Raw genomic sequence first — 27,740 nt, 5'->3', positions numbered from 1 at the left:
AACATTTGCAGTCCCAATCCACATGGTTTGCTGAGATGATCTTGTGCTGATCAAAATGTTGCTCCTCAATGTTCTAGATCCAGATACTTCTACTTGTTTGCAAAAGGCACAGGGTAACTGGTAAATACTTATGAAGGTATTTGACATATCAATTACAAGTCACAGCTTATGGAAACTGGAATAGGAAAATAAGTTGGCTATCTTCAGGCATGAGCTGCCTTTTACTGCAGTATAAAAGCAGCTCCTTCTCCTCCAGAGATCCGATGGCTTTTGCCAAAACATTCACATCCCCAACCTATTCAGATATCTGGTTATTGACAGGCAAGAGTCCTTTGTCATTGATAACTGGTCACTAGACCACAGACCATCAGTTACTTGTCCCACAAAGCTCCATTCATACGCATGCATTGGCTCCTCTGCAAACTAAGTTTGCACTCCTCCTTAAGGAACCAGCTGTGCAAACAATACTTACAATGAGGGGCAAGTTACTTCTTTGAAGAAAAAGTGAAGCAATCCTTCAACAAAACATTTTTTCATTAAACAGTTATTTTCCCACTTGAGTTCCTGATCAAACATATCACAAAATAAAAAAGATACAGTCTGGATATATTCTTATGTTTAGTGAAATTTTTAAATTTTTGTTTCAAAATGTGTTTGTTTATGAGAAGTGGACATTGCTAGTTAGGCCAATATTCATTGCACATCTGTAACTTTCCTGGAGAAGGTGGTGCTGAGCTGCCTTCTTGAATTGCTGCAGTCTCTCAGTGAGTTCCAGGAGTTCAGTTATTCATAAAAGATTATTTTAATAGCGGTATTGTCAAAAGCCAGCCACCAAGTCTTGGCTGGAATAATGCCGGGTTCACAGATTTCGATCACTTAAGTCTGAAGTTTCCCATTCAAAGACCCCAGGTGTAGGAGGTCTGCCTCCAGCTGCTGCCAGTATGTCACCTGACCCACCTGATACCTGCTATTCTTGCTGGATACCAGACCTCAGGTGAGTGATGGTGAGAGGGAGGCATGGGGTGATGATTGGAGAGGTGTTTGTAGCATGGCCACGGACAATCGTCTGCCTGTGTTCCCGCAACTCACCAGTGAGTGTCTGAAAACAAGTGATCTCCCTCTGAGAGGTTTGTTTATCATGCCCCCCTCCAAGGTAAGCATGCTGCCAGCCACTGCATTAGTAACAAGCAATGGAATGAGCACCTGAAATGGATATTAACTGACCTCCACCAACATGAATAGACCTAATAATAATTCAATCAGACTCACCAAGTGGAGGGTGCTAAATTCCAACCATTGTTTGTTTTGTTTATTCGTTCATTTGTGGGATGTGGGTGTCACTGGCTGGCCAGCATTTATTGCCTTTGAGAAGTTGGTGGATGTACTGTCTTCTTGAACCTGCTGCTGTCCACCTGTTGTGGATTGACCCACAAATCCATGAAGGAGGGAATTCTGGAATTTTGATCCAGCAACAGTGAAAGAACGTGATATATTTCCACATCAAGATGGTGAGTGAATGTGATGGTGTTCCATATATCTGTTGCCCTTGTCCTTCTAGATGGAAGTGGTTGTTGTTTGGAAGATGCTGTCTGAGGAGCTTTGGTGAATTTCTGCAGTGCATCTATTTGTCAGTAACCATAATAACATCATTATCTCTGTCTTGGGTTTCCTATAGAATAAACATCCCATTTAATGTTGTGCTGAACCTATTTCCTTCTCTGTAACTTTACGCATCTCAGTACATTTTCTGTTGAAACCCTCATTTATCCCATTGTCCTCTCCATACTTGACTATTCCAAGAGTTTCTTGAGCAATCTGCTGTGATCCATAAAATTCAATTCATCCAAAACTCTGCTCCCACTATCGCAGTTCCACTAGCCTGCATTTGAAATGCTGAGGAAATGAGAGCCAACTTTAAAGTCTACATCCTTGTTTCTAAATCCCCTCATGGCCTTATCCCTCCCTATTCTGGCCTGGCCCTATGACACAACTCGAACTCTGTGCTCCATCGATGATGCTGGCTTCAAATGAGTCATCCTCCCCATTGCCTTAACTCCAGCTCTGATTTTAGTGCTTTCAATAACCTAGCCCATGCTCAGAAAATCCCATTCTTAATCATATGCTTCTTCATTTATCTTCAGTTGAAATGTCTTCTTCACTTATCCAGCTTAAAACCCATTACTTTGATGAGGTTTTTGACTTGAATCTATTTTGTTTGGTCTCATCGCCCATCTGCTGAGTGAGTTGGAATGTTTTATTCTGTTTTAAATGTGTACTATGAATGTAAACTATTGATAAAATAGATTTATTTCTGTCTTAAAGTTAGGTCAAATCATTTCCCAGGTTACTCCTAGATTGTCTCTTAATATTAGCACTTCCAATCCTTAATCTTCCCAAAACATTTCAAACCAACCATATAAGACTCATGCATTTAATCACTATTCCGTTATCTATCTATTTCCACACATAACTTTTATGCTTCAGTAATATATCTGTGATCCTCATATTAATGTAAATATTTAAGTTTATCTGCATTAGAGTACTACATGTCGCACTTACTAATTTTATTTCTTAGAGTTTTAACACATCAACTCCCTCACAGGTATAACGACTTTTTTTCTTCATTCCCCATTTCGATTCTCTCCTGTGCCCTGTTCTCCGTTTTTTTTTCGCTTCCATTTAATTTTGTATATTTTGCAATGGAAGTGAACTGTATTTCCCTCTGTGGCTTATCCTTTGCTGGACCATCTCAATTTAAATTTTTGACAAAACGACAACCCAAATCTCATTCTTAGAAGGAACACATTTATTGGGAATTGGGATTAAGCTGTAGAGCTCATTAGCTGCTGGTGTGGACAGACTGAGCCAAATCACCTCCCTCTGTGCCATAAATTTTGATGGTTCTGTGACTGTTAGGTCATGTTCTTATATGTTGCCTCACTGCTTGCAACAGTAATCCTCTCTATCCACATTCCATTGGAACACAATTCACATTTCTTTCTGTTCCTCTTGATGTGTTCTGCTAGTACGTGTAATTCTGCAAAGTCCTATACACTACAAATACTGGCAGTTGACTGAACTACAGACAGATTTATGTCATTTGTTCTTCTTACATTTCACAAACTCTGATTCTGATGGGAAACTCAGAACAGACTTGGCTATTTTCGATTACTCTCTGCCCTGCTGAATAGGCTTCATAACATGGGCACTTAACTTGGACTTTGCAGTCATTAACAAGACCATAACATAACAGATTTGAATCTTTATAACAGACTTCAGCTAAAAACATTTCACTAGCTGAGTAGTAATGTATGTGTACGCCACTTGTTAGAAATTGAAGTGTTTCATTTGTCACCATATAGGCCACAGAGGTCAGCTAATTTCTATCCTGCTATTTTTGCCATTGTCTGGTGGGGTAGCAGTTACCCTGGGAAGGTTAATGCAGATATAGAGTAAAAGAAATTGCAGTTGTGTGATTGTGAGGGAAGGGGATGGTTAGGCAGTGACCCTTAGTGAGGGCACTGGTGGCCTGAGGAGAGCAGTGGAATGCGTCAAAAGAGGTCACGGTCAGATGTGGTTAGGATCAGCCATTTACTGGTTGTGTATTTATTCTATGGGATTGAATAATTTCACAGCTCAGTGATGCTATTATTCATCGCTGTGCTTCACCATTTAATTCTTTGCTGTGCTGGGCCTGGCCCAGAGTGCAATCAAAGCATAACGCGATGGCCTGCCTTCTGGCAAAACATTAATTTGTTACATTATGGAGCAGTGGGATCATTTCCCAGCTGACAAGATGCTGGTTTGTTCGGTCAACTACTTGGTTCATTATACCAAACTGAGGCAAGAATTTAGGATAGAAGGTGGGGAATGGGGTTGGATGGAGGGTGAAAAAAGGTGGGGCTTGCTGTGGATTAATTAATTCAGAAGTAGAAGACACGTTAACCTCTCCTGCTCTATGTATCTCCAGTGGCCAGCTCAGAGAGCCATTAGTAGATGCTAATGATGGGCACAATTCTTAAATAGCAACCGACCCACAGGGATAGTGTTTGTAAAAGAAAAGTGAAATGAAATCAAATCAAGCTCTGCTATTCTTCCCCAATTGATCCTGCTTTTTGTGTAAATTGGTTATTTGACCAGAACAAGAACAACATATTGCATTTGTATGGCACCTTCATTACACTGAAATGTTGCAAAACATTCACTGTAGTATTGTTATATAAATACTTTAACATTATCTAAAATCAACATTGTGCTTCCTCGCATGGTATTAGGAGAGCTGGCCAAAGGTGTAGTGATTATGACGAGGTCAGCCAGGTGGGCCTCATAGAATGAGTTCCCTAATTAAGGCTGTTAATCTGGTCCAATGGGGTGCCCTGGCTGACAGATAAGAACAGGAGTATCTAAGCACTACCGCACTTAGGTGGTAGTGTGGGGGGTTTAAAAAAAAAAGAAAAGAAAAAAAGGAAAAAAAATATAAACAGGAGATGTTTTCCTATCTTCCTAAAAAAAAAGAACAGGAGTATCAGAGATTCTGTTCACTCTGGGACCTGGTTTTGAGGGAGTTCGATCAGTGTCAAGGACTCTCTGTGTGTATATAAAAAGATGACATCGTGAAGCGATACCAACTTTTGTGGAGTTATTTCAAAAACATTGATTTTAAGGAAAAGCAAAAACAGAGAGCCTGTGAGATTAATTGAGAGAACTCCAATGCATGGGGCATGCCAGCTGTAGGCACAGCCACCCATAGTGAAGTGGTGGAAATGAGAGATATGCACAACATCCAAATTGGAAAAGAGCGGAAATTCCAGGAGATGGGTGGCAGGAGTAATGGTATTACACTGAAGGAGCTAAACTGCTAAAATAGTTGTGGCAGGGTGTAAGTCCAGAAAGGGATTTGAATGAAGAATGAGAACTCTAAAACTGAGGTGTTGCAAGAATAAGAGCCAATGTACCTCAGTGATGGGTGATTGGGTTGTGGTGTTAGCATGCACGCGGTTCAACATTTAGATGAGTTCAAGTTCACAAAGACCACGAGGCAAGAGTTTAGTCATAACCAGGAATTACATCAGAGCCAAGCTTGATTCTACTTTGAGCTTGCAATCCAAAATCAATGATCAGTGACCTGAAGGCAACATATTGTTTTTTTTCACCCAACTCAAAGTCTGAACGCCTAGTAGAGAGTCTTAATCACCATTGGGTTGAGTTAAGACAAAACAAGTTGCAAGTGAAACCTGAGATCTTGCATTTTGAGTCTTTTAGGGAATTGGAGGCAGTTCAGAGGATGTTCACTAGGCTTATTCCTGGGATGAAATGTTTACATTATGAGGAAGTGTTGAGCAGATTAGGCCTGTACTCATCAGGAGTTTTGAAGAGAGAAAAGTAATCTTACTGAAACATATGAGATTCTGAGGTGTGTCAGCAGCTGGGATAGACGGATGGATGGAGAGATAGATAGACAGACAGACAGACAGACAGACAGAGAGACAGACAGACAGACAGACGGACAGACGATATTTTGTCTCCTAGTGGAATCATGATTTGGGACCCATTTTAGAAGGAGATGAAGAGGAATTTCTTCTCTTGGAATATTATAAATCTTTGGAAATCCTTTCCCCAAATAGAAGTCCAGACTAGATCATTGGAAATATTCATGACTGTACTAGACAGTATTCTGACTGCTTCTTCAGAAGTCAAGAGTTAGTGGGGATCAGGCAGGACGTTCCAGTGAGGCCGTGACCAGGTCAGCCATGATCTTTCTGAATGGCTGAATGGGCTGATGGAGCCATGTGATCTTCTTCTGCTCCTGACTGTTATTTTCATGTGTCTTGCCCAACATCATGCTAGATGGGATCTTTAGTCTAAGGAAGACATTAGGGATTCTGATTTGAAATTACCTTCAATCTGGTTCTGCTCCACCATTCAAACTTTGACAGATGCTGGGTCCTTTCTGCTGCATTTATTGCGAATTGATTATTGTAGGTGTGGCTCTGAGGAAATTGGTCCTTTGCATTTTAACAATGACAGGATTCCACCGAAATACTGTAAATTATACAGTGAAGCTAATAGCATTCCTATTGTCCTGAACTGGTTGATTTGTCAGCTGTTCCGCCATGCACCTCTTCTATTTATTTCAACAGAAATAATGTTCCTGAATAGAGGGGGAGAGTTGATTAAATTTCTAACACAAATGACTGAAAACTATATTAATGATTTTTGCGAACTGTACTTCTTACCAGGATAAGAGTATCATCTATCGTACTGGCACTTGTGAACAGAATGACTTGCCTGCCACCTCATCACACTTTTCACCCACCAGTGCTTGTAATGACACTCTTATCCTAGTATTAGCATACAGAATATCACCCATTACTGTGCATTACTGACTTCAGTCAGGCAAAGGACTCATTACTCTCTTGCGCCTGCTTTTTTTTTAATGTATTGATGAAAAATCCTCCCTAACACATTATGACTGACTCTCTACAGGGCTTGTATTTATTGCTACAGTGACCACACATCCAGCCAACACTGACATTAACTTGGCCACTTTGCAAGTGCCATCTCCATCTGCCCTGAATTTGATTTTTGGTGATCCCTCTTCAGGGGGACATCTGCAGCTGCCATCGGCTAAGTAGTTTTCTGCTGAGAGATGGGCAATTCACAACTTCAAGTGTGGCTTGCAGGAGCATATTTTCCTTTCTCAAAACAGTTGCCTGTGAAAGTACTGGATTGTCATGAAAAATAAAACTCTCTTCATCGCTAATGCCCTTCAGGGAAGGAGGTCTTTCATTCTTACCCTGTCTGACCTCAAAGTGACATTAGCCACTCAGCAGCGCAGTTGACTCTTCCTTCGGTCTGAATAGCTCACTCATTAATACCAAAATCTATTGCAATGTGTGTGTGTACTTTCACTACACAGACTGCAGTGTGACAAGAAGGTGGCTTACCACTACCATCTCAAAGCCAGCGACAAATGGGTAAAGGATACTAGTGTTATCAATGACACTGATGGTCCCTTCAATGAATAAATAAAGTCAGAAAAAAAAGAAATATGTTTCCCAGTAATCATAACATATGAATGGTGAAAAATAATTTACTTCAGAAGAAGTAGTTAGTTGGATTTTATGAACTTGTGCCAGTCGGTTTGGATGTGGATGGCTTGTACAATTCAGTGTGTGGCCTTCCCACCACCTGAAATATAATGAAATATTATGCGGTGCGGTGAACAAATCTGGTGATCTCCTCATCCTTGCAGCCCTTAGGTGACCAGCTATGTGGAAAGGTAGCATTTTTAGCTGTACATAACTAGTATTGGGCAAGGAAGGGTGTCAGAATTCCTTTGTCAACCACCCATATATTCCCATCACAGATGCGAGACAACTCAATAAAAACCAAACGAACTGCTAATTCTGGATTTCAGAGACAACTTCAGAAATTGCTGGAAAAGACTGGAAGCATCTGTCAAGTGAAATCAGAGTTAACATTTTGAGTCCAGTGACTCTTCTTCAGAACATTCTGAGGAAGGGTCACTAGACCCGAAACATTCACTCTGATTTCTCTTTGCAGACGTTGCCAGGCTTGCTGAGCTTTTCCAGGAATTTCTGGTTTTGTCATGAGACTCCTCAACTTCTCCTTCCCCACACATCAACTCCCTCCTCCCCTCTACCCTATCCATACCAAAATCACATTTCGGCTATTACCTTTCACTTATCTTCTCAAAATTGCTACTCCAATCCCCTCAACCCACCTTCACTGGGCCCTGTTAGTCTGACCTTGGCTAAATCCAGACCTCGACCCCACCATTTCTTGGTTCCTGCTTGCAGTAATGATCTCCATAGGGGACTGCCCACAGTCGCAGCAGTGCACACAATTCCTACCCAGCATTTCTGGGACCTTAGTGCTGCTGGTCATTTTGACAGTCCAGGAGACCATTGAGGCTGGACTACCTGTTCCTGAGAGGGAGTAAATCTGCCCTCCAATCCATAAACAGCTAAGTGCCTATTTAATGACAGCAACAACAGCCATTGTTCCCCTAACTTCACTTGACAAAGGAGCAGTGCTATGAAAGATTGTGATTTCAAAAAAACCTGTTGAACTGTAATCTGGCATCATGTGACTTCTGGCTTTGTCCACCCCAGTACAACACCAGCACTTCACAGCATTCATCCCCTTGGCTGTCTCTCCAGCATCTTTTTAGTCATAGATGGGTTGGGGCGGAGTCCATAAAGAACATAGAGCCCATTTAAAATTCAATCCAATGTGACTGTGGTACCAGCAAAATATTGCAATTTCAATAAATCTGGAAGAAGAATACTGTATAGTGGAAATACTCAGCAACGCCGGCATCATCTGTGTCAAGCAATTGAGTTAATACTGTTTCATTTCATGACCTTTCATCAGAGAAACCTGACTGTTCTTATTGTGACTTCAGTAACAGTGTTTACTTACTTGACTTTGAATCCTGGCTTGGTCTGTAGATATGGTAGTGTGCTGGCTATGGTACAAAGAAGGTTCTGAAGAAGGGTCACTGGACCCGAAACTGTGCTTTCTTTCCATACGTGCTGACACACCTGCTAAGTTTCTCCAACAGTTTCAATTTTTGTTTCCTCCAAGTTCGTCTCCAAATTACATTATATCCTGGCAAATCCTGTCAAATACTGTCAGCCACCTTGAATTCTCTACATTGAGACATACCCTTCCCACAAAGATAGCAATAACTCAAAGATAATACCCACTATCATCTTCTCAGTGCAACTATGGTTAAATTTAAATCTATATTCATAGCAACTGAGCAAAGAGAAAACCCTTGTAAAGATAATATGTAGAAGGGAGAAGTGGAAACTTAAACCAAAAGTTATTGGGGAGAGGGGATTGTTCTGATCGACTGGGGCATAGCCCCATTAGTCAGGATAATGTGGGAGATCTGCATTGCATCAAGTTTTCTGCTTAATGCTGTATTCGGTTGGTGTTTCACCATTCTTTTCATCCACCAGTGCTTGTAATGACACTATCACAGTAAGAAATAGTTTCCGCATGCATTAACATATAGAATGTGTTAACATTTTGTAGTCTTTGCTGTCGTCACTCATCACTTTACGAGAAAGAAATGGGCAAAATAAAGAAAAATATGCTTAAAATTGTACCATTTTGATAGAGTGAATACCACGGATTGTACAAAATGGTTGCTAATCTAAGTTTGACAGAACTGAAAATATCTTGTCTTATATCTTACAAATAAAATATGCCGGGGATGTGTAAATTAATTTCTTATTTAATGTTGTGGTCACAAGCTTGAACTAACTCACTGAGTGAGCTATGTCTGCTGGTATTACCTGTGTTGATTTTTAACCAGTAGTGCGCAGACTAGTAATTTAAAGCCAGGAGAACAAAAAAAGCATAGTGTTTTTAATATTGTTTTACAGGAAGCTTCGGGATAGTAATTTACCAGCAGCCATTTTAAACTAAAGTCACAGAATAGGCAAAGCAATTGTTTAAAAAACAGTTATTTAAAATTGCACTCTCTTTTTCCAGGCAGTTTCTGAGGAAAGGTCACTTGACCCAAACATTAACTCTGAATTTTTGTCACAGATGCTGCCAGACCTGCTGAGCTTTTCCAGCGATTTCTATTTTTGTTTTTGATTTCTTAGCACAACCAGGAATGGTTAAATTTAACTCGACATTCATAGCAGCTAAGCAAAGAGAAAACCCTTGTAAAGGTGAAGAAGGGAGAAATGGAAACTTAAACCAAAACCATCCGCAGCTCTTTCGATTTCTATGGTTCTCCTGCCCTGGAGAATGGAGGGGAGACATTTTCTAATCAACCTGTTCAGAAATGTTATTTTACACCACAGGAGCAAGTGGGCCATGAACCTAGTCCACCTGGCACAGAGATGGAGACAGTACGACTGCACTACCACTCAAAGAGCCCTCGTAATGAAAGTAATAATGATATGGGCAGACAGTCCATCCAGCTTGCCCCAGCGCATGCATGTGCACAAACACACACACAATCCTCTCACTATAGAGCAGATTCTCCAGTCAGTATCATTTTGCTGTTTATAGGAGTTTGCTGTGCGTTACTTACACAGTAACTGTGATGGGAATTTTACTTCATTTCATGCAAAGCGCTTTGAGGTATCAGTTGGTCACAAAAGGTGCTACGTAAATCCAAGTCCTTGGATTGTCCACAGATTTGTGATGGACTCCCTTCCGAGTGATGGACCCAGGCCAGTCACATGACCAGATGCTTTGTAGTCAGATGATTGTTACAGAAATATTGCATATTTTCATGAGTATGGATAAAAGTTCAAAATGTGGAAGCCAAGTTTAAATCTAGCAATTTGCAAACTGTGAAGCTGAAGCAGGCAATATTCATACAACCAGACCCTGGACAATCAACTTTCCATTGAGACCAGACAGGCCTGGAACTGCCATATTGTTTCAGAACGAACCATTGTTCCCACCTCCAGGGAAGCTGCTTTGATTAAAGGATGCTACCCGGACCTGGTAGCAGCCAGTTCAGTAGGAGGGAAGAACATAGCGTAACAAGGGCAGCACTTGATGATTGAAGATTTAAATCCATGTTCTGTGAGCTACAATTATGGAAAGTAGACACCTCATTGAAACTTTGTGCCCCGGCCCAGTGCTAGTATTGGACACCGGCCACAGACTCTTTAGAAGTGTGTGAACAGGGGGATAAACTGGGCAACATGAAGCTCAAGCTCACCCTCTGCTTTTGCATCTTCTTTAACAATGTCTCCAGAGAGCACCTTTGACTGGCAACCGAACTGCACAGTATCTCCAGCTCCTTGTTCCTCATGGTGAACATCATCAGACTGACCAGACCCTGAAGAACATCTCAATGAGATGACCTGAAGACCAGAACCAACCCTAGATGAGAGGGGAAGCCCAAATCAATGACTGCAGATCCTGAAACATCAGGCAACCCTTAAAGATGAAGGAATAGCCTGTACCGGCCTTATTTAACGTGTATTATCAGCTGTTTCAAACAAACGGTTCAAATACAGTGCTCAGGACCTATGGATAGGGTGTAGCAAATCCTCAGATAGTTAGTATAGATTTGAGATGGTTTCCTTAGAGATTTATGTCTGTGTACTGAAGAGACTTGTGAAGAGATTGATAGAGTTTAATAGAAAAGTAACATAGTAGACCAAGATTAATATTGCTTGTCCTTGATGAAGTGTTCAGTTAAGTTATATTAGACCTTCCCCTGAACCTTGTCCCTTTTGTCTGTCTCATAGTGTAATGTGCTTGAGTTAAAAAGGGGTTACTGCAAACTTGTCAAACGTTTACCCACAATTTGCTGCAAGAGAAGTATATCAATGCTGGGTGTGCTCTCAAGATAGTCAAAGAGTGAGCATGACAAAGACATTCTGAATGCTTTGCTTAGGCGAAATAAAAGGAATGGTCTATATTCGAGACAAAGACAAAATGCATGGAGAGAAATTTCGGAACCAACAGCTTGCAAAAACTCAATTGTCTCACTTTGAAGCAGTACCTGCCAGTCATAGAACAGCCTTATCAGTTATTCACTGGAACCCTGCACTCCAGATGATGCACGTTTCCAAACCCTTAGACAACATACAACATGTCGAATCTGTATTAGAAATGCTGTAACATTTCACTTTCAATGGACTTAATGTGCATTATAATTTGTTATAAATAATGATTACAGGCATTATAAAGCATTTTCTTTACATTTATTAAGTACATTATCTGTTTTTTTTGCATGCTCAACTGATGTGTCCCTCAAGTCTCCCCAGAATGGAAAAAAAATCAGTATTCTAATTGCCTGCAGGAAATTATCCATCTCTGAGGCACACGAATGAGAAAGGTTGCAGGTTCAATTCTTAACCTATGCTGAGTTGGTTGATTAAAGCCCAAGTGTCAGGAGGGATCTATTACTTAACAGAAGGAGAATTATGCCTGTTTCTTAGTCCTAGATAACAGGCCTTTCTGGAACTGTGTATATCTGGCAAAGGGCAGGAATAAAATGTGATCACAGTACAGCTTAATGTTGAGGGTCACCCATAATCAATTGGAAAATGCCAAATACTATTTCCTCTAGAAAGGGACCAGTCAACACTTCCAATTAGAAGTGGAAAGAAAACTGGGAAACAAAAATCTAAACCCAGAGCTCATGTAATTTGAAGTGAAGAAAATGAACCAAGAATTGATCACACAAATTGTGTCAGAATTTCACTCACAAAGGAAAAAGTAAATTGATGAAGTTAAATGAATACTTCTATTTAACCACATAACTGCAATAATGCTGAATATGTATTTCTGTCCAAAAAATTGGATATTCTCAATTCAAAATAAAGTAAATTTATTAAATTCATAGAAAGGAGCAAGTATAAAAATACAGGATAAGCTAAATCAATATTTGAAAACTCATGAAATCAAGCAAGCCATAGATAGTATTTGAAAAGGCAAAGCCCCAAGGACCAAAATGAATATCTGTGGCCTTTATTGACTGTGCTTCATAATATCTCTCCCAGCATTTGATGCAAGTATGTAGTTGAAGCAAATCTCAAGTTTAAAATAGCGGGGATAAATAATTTTTTAAAAATATATTTTTAAATATTTAAAATCCTGAATATAGAGGTTTGTTTTTTTAAATACCAAGAAAGTTACTTTAAAAAATGACACATTGAAATTATAACATGGAAATAGGTCCTCCAATTGCGCTTGTGTTTATCCTTAAGATAAACAGCAATTGTTACTCTGTTCCAATATCACTTTAATTCTCTTTTCCTTCAACCATCTATCTAACCCATTCTTTAGTCATTAACTCTGCAAGAGTATTCTGCAGTCTCTCAATCCTGTTTTTATAATCCTTCATAACTTTAAACAATTTTATCATATCACTGCATTATGCCCTCTATTATAATAAAAACAGCTCCCATTTTTCAGGTATTTTTTCATATATGAGTTTCCCTATGCTGCAGAGAATTGCAGTTAATCTGTAATGTACCTTTTGTATTGCATTAAGCTTCCATTGTATAGCTTAAACCTGCACTTAACATTCCAACTTTGGTTCTGATTATGCATTATATCAATTGACCATCCCTCACTTTTGTTTCATTTTGTTAAGATATCATATTTAATTAATATTTATGTGGGCCATTGCCACTGTGAGTGCTGCCTGGACTATCTTATGAATCTGAATCTCCCTCCATTCAAAATGAAATAATTATTTCTTTCTGATGCTGAGTTCCGAATACCACATTGTCTCAGATTCCAATATCTTATTGATATCCCCTTGAAGTTTTCTTTGAATCTTATAATGCCTTTGTAGAAAAATTAATGGATGCAGAGTCTTTAGATATTTTTCAAGAAGAGGTAGATAGTTTCTTGATGACTGAGGGGATGAAAGATTATCAGAGATATGCAGGATTGTAGAGTTCAGGTTAAAATCAGATCAGCCATGATATTATTGAATAGCAGAGCGGGTCAATGAACCAAGTGAGGACTGCAGATGCTGGAGAGTCAGAGTCGAGAGTGTGGTGCTAGAAAAGGACAGCAATTCAGGCAGCATCCGAGGAGAAGGAGAATCAACATTTCGGGCATAAGCCCTTCATCAGGAATGTAGAGGGGGAAGGGGGCAGAGATAAATAGGGGTGAGGCGGGGTGTGGTGGGGCTGTGGGGAAGGTGGGTGGGAAGGTGAGAGGTGGATGCAGTTGGGAGGTAAATGTGATAGGTTGGAGGGTAGAGTGGAAGAAAAATGGACAGGTAGGACAGGTCAAGAGGACAGTGTCGAGTTGGAGGGTTAAATCTGGGATAAGGTGGGAAAATTTAGGAACTGGTGAAATTGATGTTGATGCCATGAGGTTGTAGAGTCCTGAGGTGGAAGATGAGGTGTCCTTCCTTGAGTTGGTGGTTAGCTTTGATTTGACGGTAGAGGAGACTCACGATTTACATCCATGGGGGGGTATGAGGGGGACTTGAAGTGTTTTGCCAGAAGGTGGTGGGATTTTTTGGTAAGTTCCCTGAAATGCTCCACCAGTTGGTGTTCAGTCTCCCCAAGAAAGGGTTCAGAAAAGATTTACAAGGATGTTGCCAGGGTTGGAGGATTTGAGCTATAGGGAGAGGTTGAACAGACTAGGGCTGTTTTCCCTGGAGTGTCGGAGGCTGAGGGGTGACCTTATAGATGTTTATAAAATCATGAGGGGCACGAATAGGATTAATAGACAAAATCTTTTCCCTGGGGTGGGGGAGTCCAGAACTAGAGGGCATAGGTTTAGGGTGAGAGAGGAAAGATTTAAAAGGGACCCAAGGGGCAACATTTTCATGCAGAGGGTGATGCATGTATGGAATGAGCTGCCAGAGGTAGTGGTGGAGGCACATGGTATTCCACGCAACATCCTAAACCCCGAGACCACTTCACATACTAACCCTTCATGTACCTGGCACCGTAACCCCTCAGTTACCTGGAATCCAAATCTCCCTCCAACCTGGCAATCTACCACATCATTCACTGGCACCTTGCCCCACTAGCTTACCTGGCAATCTATCCCCCAAATCTATCGCCACCAAAATCTGCACTCCCTTAATATCATCACTTCTAGTCAAATCAAATTTGGAAATTTCCAAGAATTCTTTCCCACTATGATCCCTGGGGCTTTTCTCACACAATTCTGTGCTGCCCACCTCATTACGTATGTACCTGCCTCCCACCGTGCTGATTTCTCATACAATCTTACCCTCAGCTGTGGCATAAGTGTTGAAATGTTGGAGCATGAAAATGAATTCAATCAGGAGGAATCTAGAAAGGTCCTTGCCAACACATTTGGTGTAAGAGAAATAAACAATTATTTGGTTCACAAATTGAACAAAATACAGTGTAATCCTGTTCCATGCAATGATGTTGACATAATCTTGAAAGTAATACCAGTCAGAGCAGTATTATTGATAACATCAAGAATAAACCAGGAAACAAGAAGTGAATAGTGGTCAGAGTTATGATCAGGTTGGCAAACATCTGTGTTGTCCAGCACTGTCCAGAAATGGAAGATTAATCAGTTCGATGTTGCAGATAGCAACCTGGGATGAAAGTAGAATTGGAACTCTACATTCTCAATGGCTTGTATCCATTCCCTTTCATCTTCTGCTCACAGGTGCACCTTAAAATATCCAGCATGGCACCTACTGGCATTAACCGGTGAGGCAAGATACAACTACAGCAATCCCAGCCTTTAGAGAAAGGCAGACTACCGTATTCAAGCTGCAACCAAATATCACGTGGTCAGATACCATGCAGTCAAATGTAGGCATGAACAAATGCCATAGGTACCCTATGGTCTACTCAAAGTTCTTTGCAATCTAGAAATTATACCAGTCACCTAATTAAGTTATGAAAAATGTATAAAAGTGTTAAGGTTTTGAATCTTGCATAACTCAAATACTGTTAGTTGTCTGAAATGTTCATTTCCAGTTCTCTTAGATTCATCATGGAAAATTGTATTTTCTTCATAAATAAGAAGTACAATCTATATTTAATTCATGTCAGAAAATAATTATGCTTATCTACTTTTCTGATCAGATGAGGCCTCAAAAAGGAATTATTTTTCTAACCACCTTTTTTTGACTATCAAATCCAATTCATATATATAAATTCAATTACCTGAATGAACAGCTAAGAGATAATTGACTGAAAGGAGTCCTCAATATTTGACTGGAGACAACTGAGTTTGACTGAGAGTACTTTAATAATACTTTGATGAGTGATTCATACGTTCACCCCAACTTATCAGGAATAACCTTTGTTCCAGTTTATTGCATTTACTCTCTTCAGCCTTAGCTATTATTAATCATGGCACTTTACCTAAGATTCTCAACTTTTATAAAATACATGTTCACTAAGAACATAGTTTCAGCTGCCCAATATTTGTATATTTTTCACAGCACCATTCCTCTTGAAACCAGTTCTGATATAACCACTTTCCTGATCTTTACTCCCATATTCCAGCATCTATGTCAAGCCCTGTAACCCTTCACTATCACATCCCCAATTATTATTCCAGCATTTCCTTCTCGACTTACCTTCTGACCCTTGTGGTTGGCCCATACAATGCTGATTGATTGTCCTTTCCATCTCTATTCATATCAATCATCAGTTTTGGTCTTGGCAGGTGGTTTTACAACAGGATAGCTCCCCCCCCCCCCCCCCCACAATCACTACTCTTCTACATCTATCCAGATTGTAGCTGTGGACTGGAAATGAAACATCCTGGCTTGTTGATGTCAGTCGCTCAATTCATCTACGGGCTGCAAGTCCTGGAATGGAACTCAAGGGTCTGACTCTCAGGCAGTGTTATTACTGCCTGAGCCATAGACTGATTCCCAGTGATCCCAAACCTGAGACACCCAATTCCACTGTCGATACAATCCATTCTTTCACCGGAAACCACATCACGAAACATTCTTTATTACGTACCCTTGCAAGTTCCGATGAATACAGGACTTGGTGATATTTCCAAACTCAGAAACACCATTCCCCAATGTTGTACAAGTTAAACTGTCCCAGGGAAATGTCTCCTGGAAGATTGGATTTTTATTTCAGGACAGCGGGTTTTTTGTTTGGAGGACGGGAAACATTTCTGGCTGTAAGAGCTGCTCCTTTTTTTTGAGGCATTTTAGGTGTTGGAGGTGATTTCCTTGAATTCCGATTGCTGTTTTATATGCTGTTGGATTGTTTTGGAACTTTGGAAAAAAAAAGTCAAAACAACAACAGTTTAAAAGGGAGAAGAGCAGACAAAGGAAGCACATGGTGAGGACAGTGCAGGAGAGAGAGAGAGAGAACCCGCACAGTTACTGCCTTTGCTGTTTGAATTCATGTATCGCTGGACATCGGAGTGCATCTGGGAAAATTAACAAACAGTGAAATTCACAACTAATCTTGGAGGAACTGTTGGGTGAAGTTCACAGCACAGAATCAGATAAGTTAATTGTTGTTTTAAGTCTATCCAAGAGAAAGGGTGCAGTAGTGAGTATAGTGGAATCTTTCTTGATTATATGTTTTTGGAGATAAGTCTCTTGATTAAACTTAAAATATAAGCCATTGCTATTAATTTAACCTGGGGCAGTGTTTGTAGAGGAATAAGACAGTGTTACTTACTGGGTCTGTAGATTGTGAAGGAGCAAAAATGGCCTTTGCAGTGATATGTACTTCTTGTCAGATGTGGGAGTTTAAAGACAGTTTAAGGGTTACTGCAGATTATATCTGCCATAAATGCTGTTGGATGCGAATCTTATCAGATCGATTGGATCGGTTAGAGACAGATAGAAGTGATGAGGAATTTGCAACAGCAACAGTATGTGATGAATGGCAGTTATAGGAAGGGGGGAAAGTCTCAGATACAGTTACAGAGATGGGTTAACTCCAGGAAGGGTGAGAGAGGTCAGCACCTAGGGCAGCAGTCTTTTGTGGATATACCCATTTCAAACAGGTATGTTGTTTTGGAAAATGTAGGGAGTGATGGATTCTCAGGGGAACGTAGCCCAAACAGTCATGTTTCTGGTATTGAGACTGGCTCTAACGCAACGAGGGGTACGTCGGCTTCCAAGAAATCAATTATGTTAGGGGATTCTGTAGTCAGAGGTACAGACAGACGGTTCTGTGGCCAGCAGAGAAAAAGCAGAATGGTGTGTTGTTTCCCTGGTGCCAAGGATGTCTCAGAGAGGGTGCAGAATGTTCTCACAGGGGAGCGGGGCCAGCAGGAGGTCATTGTCCACATTGGAAGTGAAAAGGTTGGGACTCTGAAGGGAGATTACAGAGAGTCAGGCAGAAATTTAAAAAAGGAGATCCTCAAGGGTAGTAATATCTGGATTACCCAGGGAGATAGTGAGGAAAAAGATCGATCTGAGACGGGGACAGCTGAGAACAGAAGTGAGTCAAACAGTCAGGGCAGGCAGGGACAAGGTAGGACTAATAAATTAATCTGCAATTATTTCAATGCAAGGGGCCTAACAGGGAAGGCAGATGAACTCAGGGCATGGTTAGAAACATAGGACTGGGATATCATTGCAATTACGGAAACCTGGCTCAGGGATGGGCAGGACTGGCAGCTTAATGTTCCAGGACACAAATGCTACAGGAAGGATAGAAAGGGAGGCAAAGAGGAGGGGAAGTGGCATTTTTGATAAGGGATAGCATTACAGCTGTGCTGAGGGAGGATATTCCCGGAAATACATCCAGGGACGTTATTTGGTTGGAACTGAGAAATAAGAAAGGGATGATCACCTTATTGGGATTGTATTATAGACCCCCAATAGTCAGAGGGAAATTGAGAAACAAACTTGTAAGGAGATCTCAGCTATCTGTAAGAATAATAGGGTAGTTATGGTAAGGGATTTTAACTTTTCAAACATCGACTGGGACTGCCATAGTGTTAAAGGTTTAGATGGAGAGGAATTTCTTAAGTGTGTACAAGACAATTTTCTGATTCAGTATGTGGATGTACCTACTAGAGAAGGTGCAAAACTTGACCTATTCTTGGGAAATAAGGCAGGGCAGGTGACTGAGATGTCAGTGGGGGAGCACTTTGGGGCCAGCGACCATAATTCTATTAGTTTTAAAATAGTGATGGAAAAGGATAGACCAGATCTAAAAGTTGAACTTCTAAATTGGAGAAAGGCCAATTTTGACGGTATTAGGCAAGAGTTTTTGAAAGCTGATTGGAGGCAGATATTTGCAGGAAAAGGGACGGCTGGAAAATGGGAAGCCTTCAGAAATGAGATAACAAGAATCCAGAGAAATTATATTCCTGTCAGGGTGAAAGGGAAGGCTGGTAGGTATAGGGAATGCTGGATGACTAAAGAAATTCAGGGTTTGGTTAGGAAAAAGAAGGAAGCATATGTCAGATATAGACAGGATAGATTGTGTGAATCCTTAGAAAAGTATAAAGAAAGTAAGAGTATACTTAAGAGGGAAATCAGGAGGGCAAAATGGGGACATGAAATAGCTTTGGCAAATAGAATTAAGGAGAATCCAAAGGGTTTTTACAAATATATTAAGGACAAAAGGGTAACTAGGGAGAGAATGGGGCCCTCAAAGATCAGCAAGGCGGCCTTTGTGTGGAGCCACAGAAAATGGAGGAGATACTAAATGAATATTTTGCATCAGTGTTTACTGTGGAAAAGGACATGGAATATATAGACTGTATGGAAATAGATGGTGACATCTTGCAAAATGTCTAGATTACAGAGGAGGAAGTGCTGGATGTCTTGAAACTTTTAAAAGTGGATAAATCCCCAGGCCCTGGTCAGGTGTACCCGAGAACTCTGTGGGAAGCTAGAGAAATGATTGCTGGGCCTCTTGCTGAGATATTTGCATCATTGATAGTCACAGGGAGCTGCCAGAAGAATGGAGGTTGGCAAATGTGGTGCCACTGTTTAAGAAGGGCGGTAAAGACGAGCCAGGGAACTATAGACCGGTGAGCCTGATCTCGGTGGTGGGCAAGTTCTTGGAGGAAATCCTGAGGGACAGGATGTACATGTATTTGGAAAGGCAGGGACTGATTCAGGATAGTCAACATGGCTTTGTGCATGGGAAATCATGTCTCACAAACTTGATAGAGTTTTTTGAAGAAGTAACAAAGAAGATTGATGAGGGCAGAGCAGTAGATGTGATCTATATGGACTTCAGTAAGGCGTTCGACAAGGTTCCCCATGGGAGACTGATTAGCAAGGTTAGATCTCATGGAATACAAGGAGAACTAGCCATTTGGATACAGAACTGGCTCAAAGATAGAAGACAGAGGGTGGTGGTTTCAGACTGGAGGCCTGTGACCAGTGGAGTGCCACAAGGATCGGTGCTGGGTTCTCTACGTTTTGTCATTTACACAAATGATTTGGATGCGAGCATAAGAGGTACAGTTAGTAAGTTTGTAGATGACACCAAAATTGGAGGTGGAGTGGACAGCGAAGAGGGTTACCTCAGATTACAACAGGATCTGGACCAGATGGGCCAATGGGCTGTGAAGTGGCAGATGGAGTTGAATTCACATAAATGCGAGGTGATGCATTTTGGGAAAGCAAATCTTAGCAGGACTTATACACTTAATGGTAATGTCCTAGGGAGTGTTGCTGAACAAAGAGGTCTTGGAGTGCAGGTTCATAGCTCCTTGAACGTGGAGTCACAGGTACATAGGATAGTGAAGAAGGCGTTTGGTATGCTTGCCTTTATTAGTCAGAGTATTGAGTACAGTAGTTGGGAGGTCATGTTGTGGCTGTACAGGGCATTGGTTAGGCCACTGTTGGAATATTGCATGCAATTCTGGTCTCCTTCCTATTGGAAAGATGTTGTGAAACTTGAAAAGGTTCAGAAAAAATTTACAAGGATGTTGCCAGGGTTGGAGGATCTGAGCTACAGGGAGAGGCTGAACAGGCTTGGGCTGTTTTCCTTGGAGTGTCGGAGGCTGAGAGGTGACCTTATAGAGGTTTACAAAATTATGAGGGGCATGGATAGGATAAATAGACAAAGTCTTTTCCCTGGGGTCAGGGAGTCCAGAACTCGAGGGCATAGGTTTAGAGTGAGAGGGGAAAGATATAAAAGAGATCTAAGGGGCAAGTTTTTCATGCAGAGGGTGGTATGTGTATGGAACGACCTGCCAGAGGATGTGGTGGAGGCTGGTACAATTGCAACATTTAAGGGGCATTTGGATGGGTATATGAATAGGAAGGGTTTGGAGGGATATGGACCGGGTGCTGGCAGGTGGGACTAGATTGGATTGGGATATCTGGTCGGCATGGACGGGTTGGACTGAAGGGTCTGTTTCCATCCTGTACATCTCTATGACTCTATGACTCTAGGTGGTCTGAGTAATCACAGAGGAGTGCAGAGGCTGTGAGTTGCAGATGGCCTGCCTGTGACTGTCTTGAAATTATCTTTTAGATTAATTAAAAGAATTGACAGTCCTGCAGCCCTCATTTATCACAACCATCACCCCGCCCGATGCAGACTACCAACGGCATATCCAGTTCCACCTGTGCTATGTCGTAGCCCTGTACCTCCCAAATCTCCCTTTTACATACTGAAACCTATGCCCATTTGCTCAACCTCATCCCTACTCCCCTGTAACCACTCTTCATGGACTCTCCATATCATCCTTCTCCCCACAGCCAAGCCCATCAAAACCATCCTGTAACTCCAACCTTTCCTCTATGACCCCTCATACCCACATGCTAACATAGTCTTCCATGCCCATGATCTTTTATACTTTTTATTGCCAATTCATTCCAATCCAGGGGCTCAATTTTGCCTTTTTCCTTCCTCCTTTGGCATCTTGGCAACTTTTGACACCTTTAACAGTTCTTCAACATCCTGAGAATTCTTCTTGGGGCAATCCTTCTGTCAAAAGAGGTGCCTTCAAAAGGGTGTGATAGATCTCAAAATTATCCCAGGACCACATCAAAGGGGGTATGTTACCTCTCCAAATGGGTGCCTCTATCCAAGTGATGCTTCTCACCAGCACCCCCGGCACCTACTCTGTATTTAAAAGGCAGCTGTTCACCCAGATGAGAGCTGACATTCCGAAGCGGCCCTGCTCTGTGACAATTGGAACATGTTGGAGAAGCAGAAAATGGCACCGTGATTCTCTGTCAGGGACTAGAGGGACTTCTTGATGGCCTGGTGCAGAGGAGGACATCTTTATCCAAGAGGTTGAGACCATGCCACCTGGTACTGACAGCTTGGTTTGAGTCGGGCGACTATGGTCTCCATGATCTACAGGAATGTCCAGCAATGCTGCAAGAAGGTCACTGATCTTCTCATCTTGACAGGGTCAGTGCTACATTCTGTTGTTTATCACCTCACCCTCACACTATCTATTCTGCTGCACCCACCTCCCATCAAGGCTTGTGCTCTGCCACTCTCAGTGCAATATCTTGCAACTTCTTCCCTCACTTGCTCTCATTCCCCATTCCTCCCCTGCCAACCTTCCACTGTACTAACCATGCAAGGCTGCTGTACTGTCTATTTAGTTGCCTAGAATACCTTTGAGCATCTGCGCCAACAGTGCCACCTGCTTTCATTTTAACTCAATTCATCTCTTTTTCCCATTTCAGGAGAAGGTAGTTCACCAAGGTCAGGAAGACTCTGGATGTGATACATCAGTGCTTTCACCCACTCTGTGGTCAGAATCCTGGTTCTAAGATTGGGACGCCTTTTGCAAGATGCCAAGTCATTCATGTTCCTCCAGCCGTATTTCTTACATTCTTACATTCTTATGAATAAGCACCACTGCAATTGGCACATTAACCACACTGTCAGTTTCATTGTTTGCACATTACTCTTAACCACTGGCCACTACCATAGTGCAGAAATTGCTGGCTCCACTAGAAACTAACTCCTCAAACTCTGAGGAAGAGTACTGAAGCCTCAGATGAAGCATTGGCAAGGTCTGCTCAGCATGGACGAGTTGGTCCAAACGGTCTGTTTCAGTGCTGTTTGATTCTGTGACTCTACAGCTGCCTCCTGCACCCCCACTAACTCAGACAATGATATCTCTGTGAGAATGTCATGCTTAGAGCATTTGATAGCGCAGGCTGGTGAGCATCTCATTGCAACAGTTCCTCAACTGGCCAAAGTATAAACAGCTTGGGGAACTGGCATTTGGAGGAATGCCAGTGACAAGGCACCTAGTCAGCTCCAGGAAGGAGGGGATCCTGTGGTGTCGGCAGTCAGGCACTTCATCCAAATGAACAGGGATGAACAAGAGTGGTGGATGGTTTATGTGCTGCAATGGCCTTTAGAGCCCAGAGATGTTAAGTACGAACAGAGCAAGCAAGCAGTCTTTAAAATGCAGCCTGGTCCAAGGTGTGAGCAGAATGCCTATCCCTGTGAGCAAAATGGCTTGTAGCAGTCTTTCAGTGCTCGTTGCCAATGTGCCCTGTAATGCAGGTCTGTGCTTCCAAAGCATTCTGCAAATAGATTGTTGAGGTGCAATTAGGATCCTGAGGTGGTGATAAATATTGGGTGCTAATATCCATGGATGAAGGCTGCTTGTTGCCGATGAGTAAACATTGTGAGGTACAGCTTCATCCTGGCCAAATCGAGTCTCCTCATAGCCAGCATCCAGCTGAAGTCACCATTTGTCCACTCTAACTTCCAAGTCGAGATTTCTCGGGGTCTAGTTTGCTCACAGCAGTTGGTAGAATGTGCAGGTAATGAGGTCATTAATAAGCAATAAACCTCTTAGTAGGCAAGCTGCTGCTCCACAGTAAGAAACTCGCCTCAACACCCAGAACTTCATTAAAAGATACAGCAAGCAAATTGTTCCCAAAATCAAGGTAGATCTCACTGAACTTCTTCCACAATTCTGTAACATTTCTTGCCAATAGCCCAAATTAATCATGTTGTCTTTGATTATCGATTTCACTTTTCTCCCTTTCGAACACAACACTTAAAATATTGTGGTCACTATTGAATAAATATTCACACACTAAATCTGATTGATAGTTCATTATTAAATCTAAAATGACAGGCTCATGTCAGATTCTCAGGCTATAGTGTTGCAGAAAACTATCTCCAATTTTAAGAGATTACCTAATACAAAACAGAAGAACTGTGAATGCTGGAAATCCCTATTTCTGTATTTCTTTCCTTTTCTCATCATCCCTTTCAAGTCTACTCTATTTCTATCAACATCTGAAGACTTCTTTTTCAGTAATTCTGTTTTTGAGTGTGGTATGATGTGGGAAAAGGATTGTTTTAAAGCCAAGGATTGTGGAAGGGTTTGCTACACTTTTTAAAGGCAGGTTCCCAATACTCATTGCAAGTGTGGCTTGCCCAATTGTTTTTTTTTAAGTTGTGGGAGAAAGTTACGGTAGATGAGCAGAGTACAAAGGAAAGTTCGATCAGCAACTTGCAGCTGATTGGTTTGTGGAGTGGTTACCAGTTGCTTGAGGATGTGAACAGAATGTCCGAAAACCTTTGGACATCTGATAATGGAGGGGTGTCTTTCTCTCTGCAGTTCAAAACAGCTAAAACCTTTTCTTTTCCCTTACCAATTGCTGTAAGCTGTTGCTTTTAACCCAAAATGTCAGACACTTTATAAGCTACAAAGTAGTTACTCCCTTCCTCTTCCGAGTAAGTGAACAGTACCTGGAGAAGAGAGATCGAGGAGAAGCAAGTGTCATCTCAGTGAATATGGAACATCAAACTGTCTTCCCAATTTTTCCTTCCATTCCACCCGTAACACCAATGTTTATTTTGTTTGTCTGTGTCTATCTGTATGTTTACATAGACAGAGTTTTAACTAGTAGAGTTAGTCAACAGTTCGTAATTATTGTTGAAGAGTGTGGTGCTGGAAAAGCACAGCCGGTCAGACAGCATCCAAGGAGCAGGAGAATCAATGTTTCAGGCATAAGCTCTTCATCAGTATTATTGTAAATAATAACTCCTGCTAGGTACAGAAATCTGGTGTGTGCTTTCTGCTAACCTGGTTCTTAAAAGACAGATGTACTGGGGAATTCTGTGTGCTTTGTCCAAATCTTTAACTTTGTGAGGAATAGGAAGGATTCAATTCCAGTGTATTGCTCAGTGAGGCATAACATTGGATTTTTCTCTGTGTCACAACTGTATGTTTCTTATTGTCTCTCTCCTTCTATATATCAGTATCTCTCATCCTTTTTCAGCATGCCTTAGTGAGCATTCGAGGAGAAAGTGAGGTCTGCAGATGCTGGAGATCAAAGTTGAAACTTTATTGCTGGAACAGCACAGCAGGTCAGGCAGCATCCAGGGAACAGGAGATTCGACGTTTCGGGCACAGGCCCTTCTTCAGGAATCATTAGTGAGCATTCCTCAACTTGTCTTTCTCTATCTCCCATATGGACTGCCTCCTCCTCAGATATCCCATCTTAGTCAGCTCACTCCCACCAACTCTCCACTACCACCGGTCCACCTTATTTTCTCTGTTTCATCTCTCTGATGTAAAATTAATCTTCTGAAAATAGACTTTCAGTTGAATCTGGACATAATGTTTATAGTTCAGTGTCTAGCTTTTTGGGGAAGTCTTCTGGAGGGAAAAATATTTCATGTTTACTGCTATAGCCTGAGGAAAGATTCTTTTTGGGCTGTTGTTCACAATTAGTTTACAGACCATGCAGGGAGAACACTTCACAAGCATGAGTAGTGCTATGCCAGAAAAAGTCTTTCAACCAACAATCTGAAAATTAGGGGAAGAATAGCAACTGTTTTTTCCAAAAGGTCTTGACATCAAAATAAGGAAGGTATAGAGAGTATTCAAAGATAGAGGATGCAATGTGAAATGTGTATAACTTTTGTTATGTTAAAAGAACATTAATCAATGCTAAATATTGAAAAATTCAAAGCACTTTCAGAATCATTTCATTAGTTTGATTAGGACTCCATTTCCTTTCTCTTAACAGTTCCTTTTTGTTGACAGTGCATACTGTTCATGTACAGACAGTCAGCAAAAATGAACCACTAAGTGACAAATACAAAAAAAGCAACCAAATCCTTCCTATGGAGCAATAGGGAATGTGCAAACAGTTCTGCTGGTTAGGGTGCAAGATGAACACTAACCCTGTTTACAAGAGATGTGTCTACATTGCAAAACACACAGTGATATTTTCAGCTTGGTCTTCTGGGTGTGAATGTAGTGTTGTCGACTGGATGGTCATTAGAGAAAATGTCTGTCTTTCATTTCCAAAGTCAAAGTAAATGCCTCCATGGTGCCTATAATAGATGATCAATTTCAGAGCTGACTTTACAGTCAGGGTGCAAACTAACTTCAAACCTTTTGTATTGGTGTTAATGCGCTGAAGCATTTTTTGCAGTGATTGTTACGATGAATTTTGTTTATTGAGAAATTGGTACAACCAAAAGTAAAAACAAGCCAGAAGGATTTTCACTTCAATACAGAATCTGTTTGAGACTCTCAATGGAAAGGTGCCAAGGACACTGCAACTGGTTTAGCAGTGCTGGATTAGGATGTGGGGGCAATAAAAAAATTAACTAGAACATTAATTCCTCAATTGGACTTTGGTGTCTCCTACAGTGAAGTCTATTATGTTTAACTAATTGCAAATTAGTTAATTGTATTTCCAAGCCTCCCACCCTTTCCCTCATGGCTACATAGCCTGATGAAAACAAACATTTGGGATTTGGGTTTGGGTTATTTTATATCAAGAATGACCATTTGAATATTGCTGATATGCATGAACATTAACTCTGTCTTACTCTTCACAGAGACCACATGGCTTACGAAGAATTTCCAGCTTTTTCTATTTTTGCTTCAGCTTCTGTCTGTAGCTCGCTCCATCAAAGCCCCTGAACTTGCACCTTGTGTTGCAACAGCTGCCCTGTCTGCAGAGTGGTGACACCCAATATTGTTCCCATTGGCAGACCCAAGCTCCAAGCTACTCTCTAAATTATATGCAGGTGTTGGTGTCTGAGATGGTAACTGCAAGGTTTAGAGTAAGTGATGATGCTCTTCTGTCTCTTTTACTTCCACCATTACTCATCTTGGTGGCTGTTCCTGTGTATGTGAAAGGAGCTGCACAATGGCAAAGTTGTGGTGAGGGAAGGGAGGTAACAGGAGCATGCACATACCACCTGGGTCTTTTAGATCACCAGATATTGAATCATGAAAGTAAAGTATGAAAAGAAGGGTGTGTTATGAACATACTGAGTTTTCAGTCCTGCCATTGGCCCTGGCTTCAATATCAATAAATTCCATTTTTCCATGGGGCCAAAGACATGAAGGCATCTTTACTGCTTGCTGGATTGTTAGTGTGGTCTTATGCAAGTCAGAGTAATTGTGTGACAAGAAATCTGATGTTTGGATGATATGGTTATCATGGTTGCGTGTTTGGTTGCGTGTCCAAGCTGTGAATATGAAACTAGCACCATGCTTGGTGTGTAAAGATAAGATGAAACAATGACTACAATGTAAAAATTTAACTGGGTGATGGCAGCACACGAGCAGCGCAGCATGCAGGCTCCTACCCAGAACTCATCTGCGCCATCTGCTTTTACTGTTTTTCTTTTTTTTCCTGCTTTTTCTTTTCTTGCTTCAACCTTACTGTGGAAGCTTCAAGGTGTCCAATGCCTCTGATGCAGGTTTCTCCCTGGCGGTGGCTGAGGGAGTCAAGTTTGTGATACCAGAAGAGGAGGGAGGTGAGAATGTGTTCCTGGTGGTGGAAGAGGAAGGCATGTTTGGGCCCAGTGACTGGTGCAGGACCCAGCAGCTTGAGCGGCAGCTGAATTGCCAAGATCAGGCCAGTATGGACTCATGGCGGCAGTGTGGCTGGTAGAGGCAGGATGGTGATGGGTGGCATGGTGAAGAGACTCGGGGCTGGTCAACTGCTGCATGCTGATATTGGTCTCTGTGTTGGCATGGAGGTACCCAAATCCAGACCAATGGCTAAGCACTTAAGAAGGACTGTAATGTTGAACTTTTAGCTTTACTTCTTTAGTTTTCTATTTTATATCTAAAGTTTTGTATCTAGGCACCTTTAAATCAAAGGTGACACCGGGAGTTGCAACTTGGTACACTTTTCATTGTAGTCCTGTATCCCTGTACTTGAGTACGCATGACAATAAAAACCATGTCACTAAATCACTAAGTAATGATTGAGAAAGGTTATTGGTAGATGAATGATGAGGATGTGATAAATTGAGAACTGTCTGAGTCCAGTGTTGCAGTTGGTCGGATATAGCATTTGAAGATTAATTCAATTATGTTGACTA

This window comes from Chiloscyllium plagiosum, unplaced genomic scaffold (assembly GCF_037043375.1).
Source record: "Chiloscyllium plagiosum isolate Xiang-an unplaced genomic scaffold, Cpla_swu_hap1 HiC_scaffold_8, whole genome shotgun sequence".
Classification (NCBI taxonomy): Eukaryota; Metazoa; Chordata; class Chondrichthyes; order Orectolobiformes; family Hemiscylliidae; genus Chiloscyllium; species Chiloscyllium plagiosum.
The sequence above is the reverse complement of the archived record's forward strand: the minus strand, read 5'-3'. Positions refer to the sequence as shown.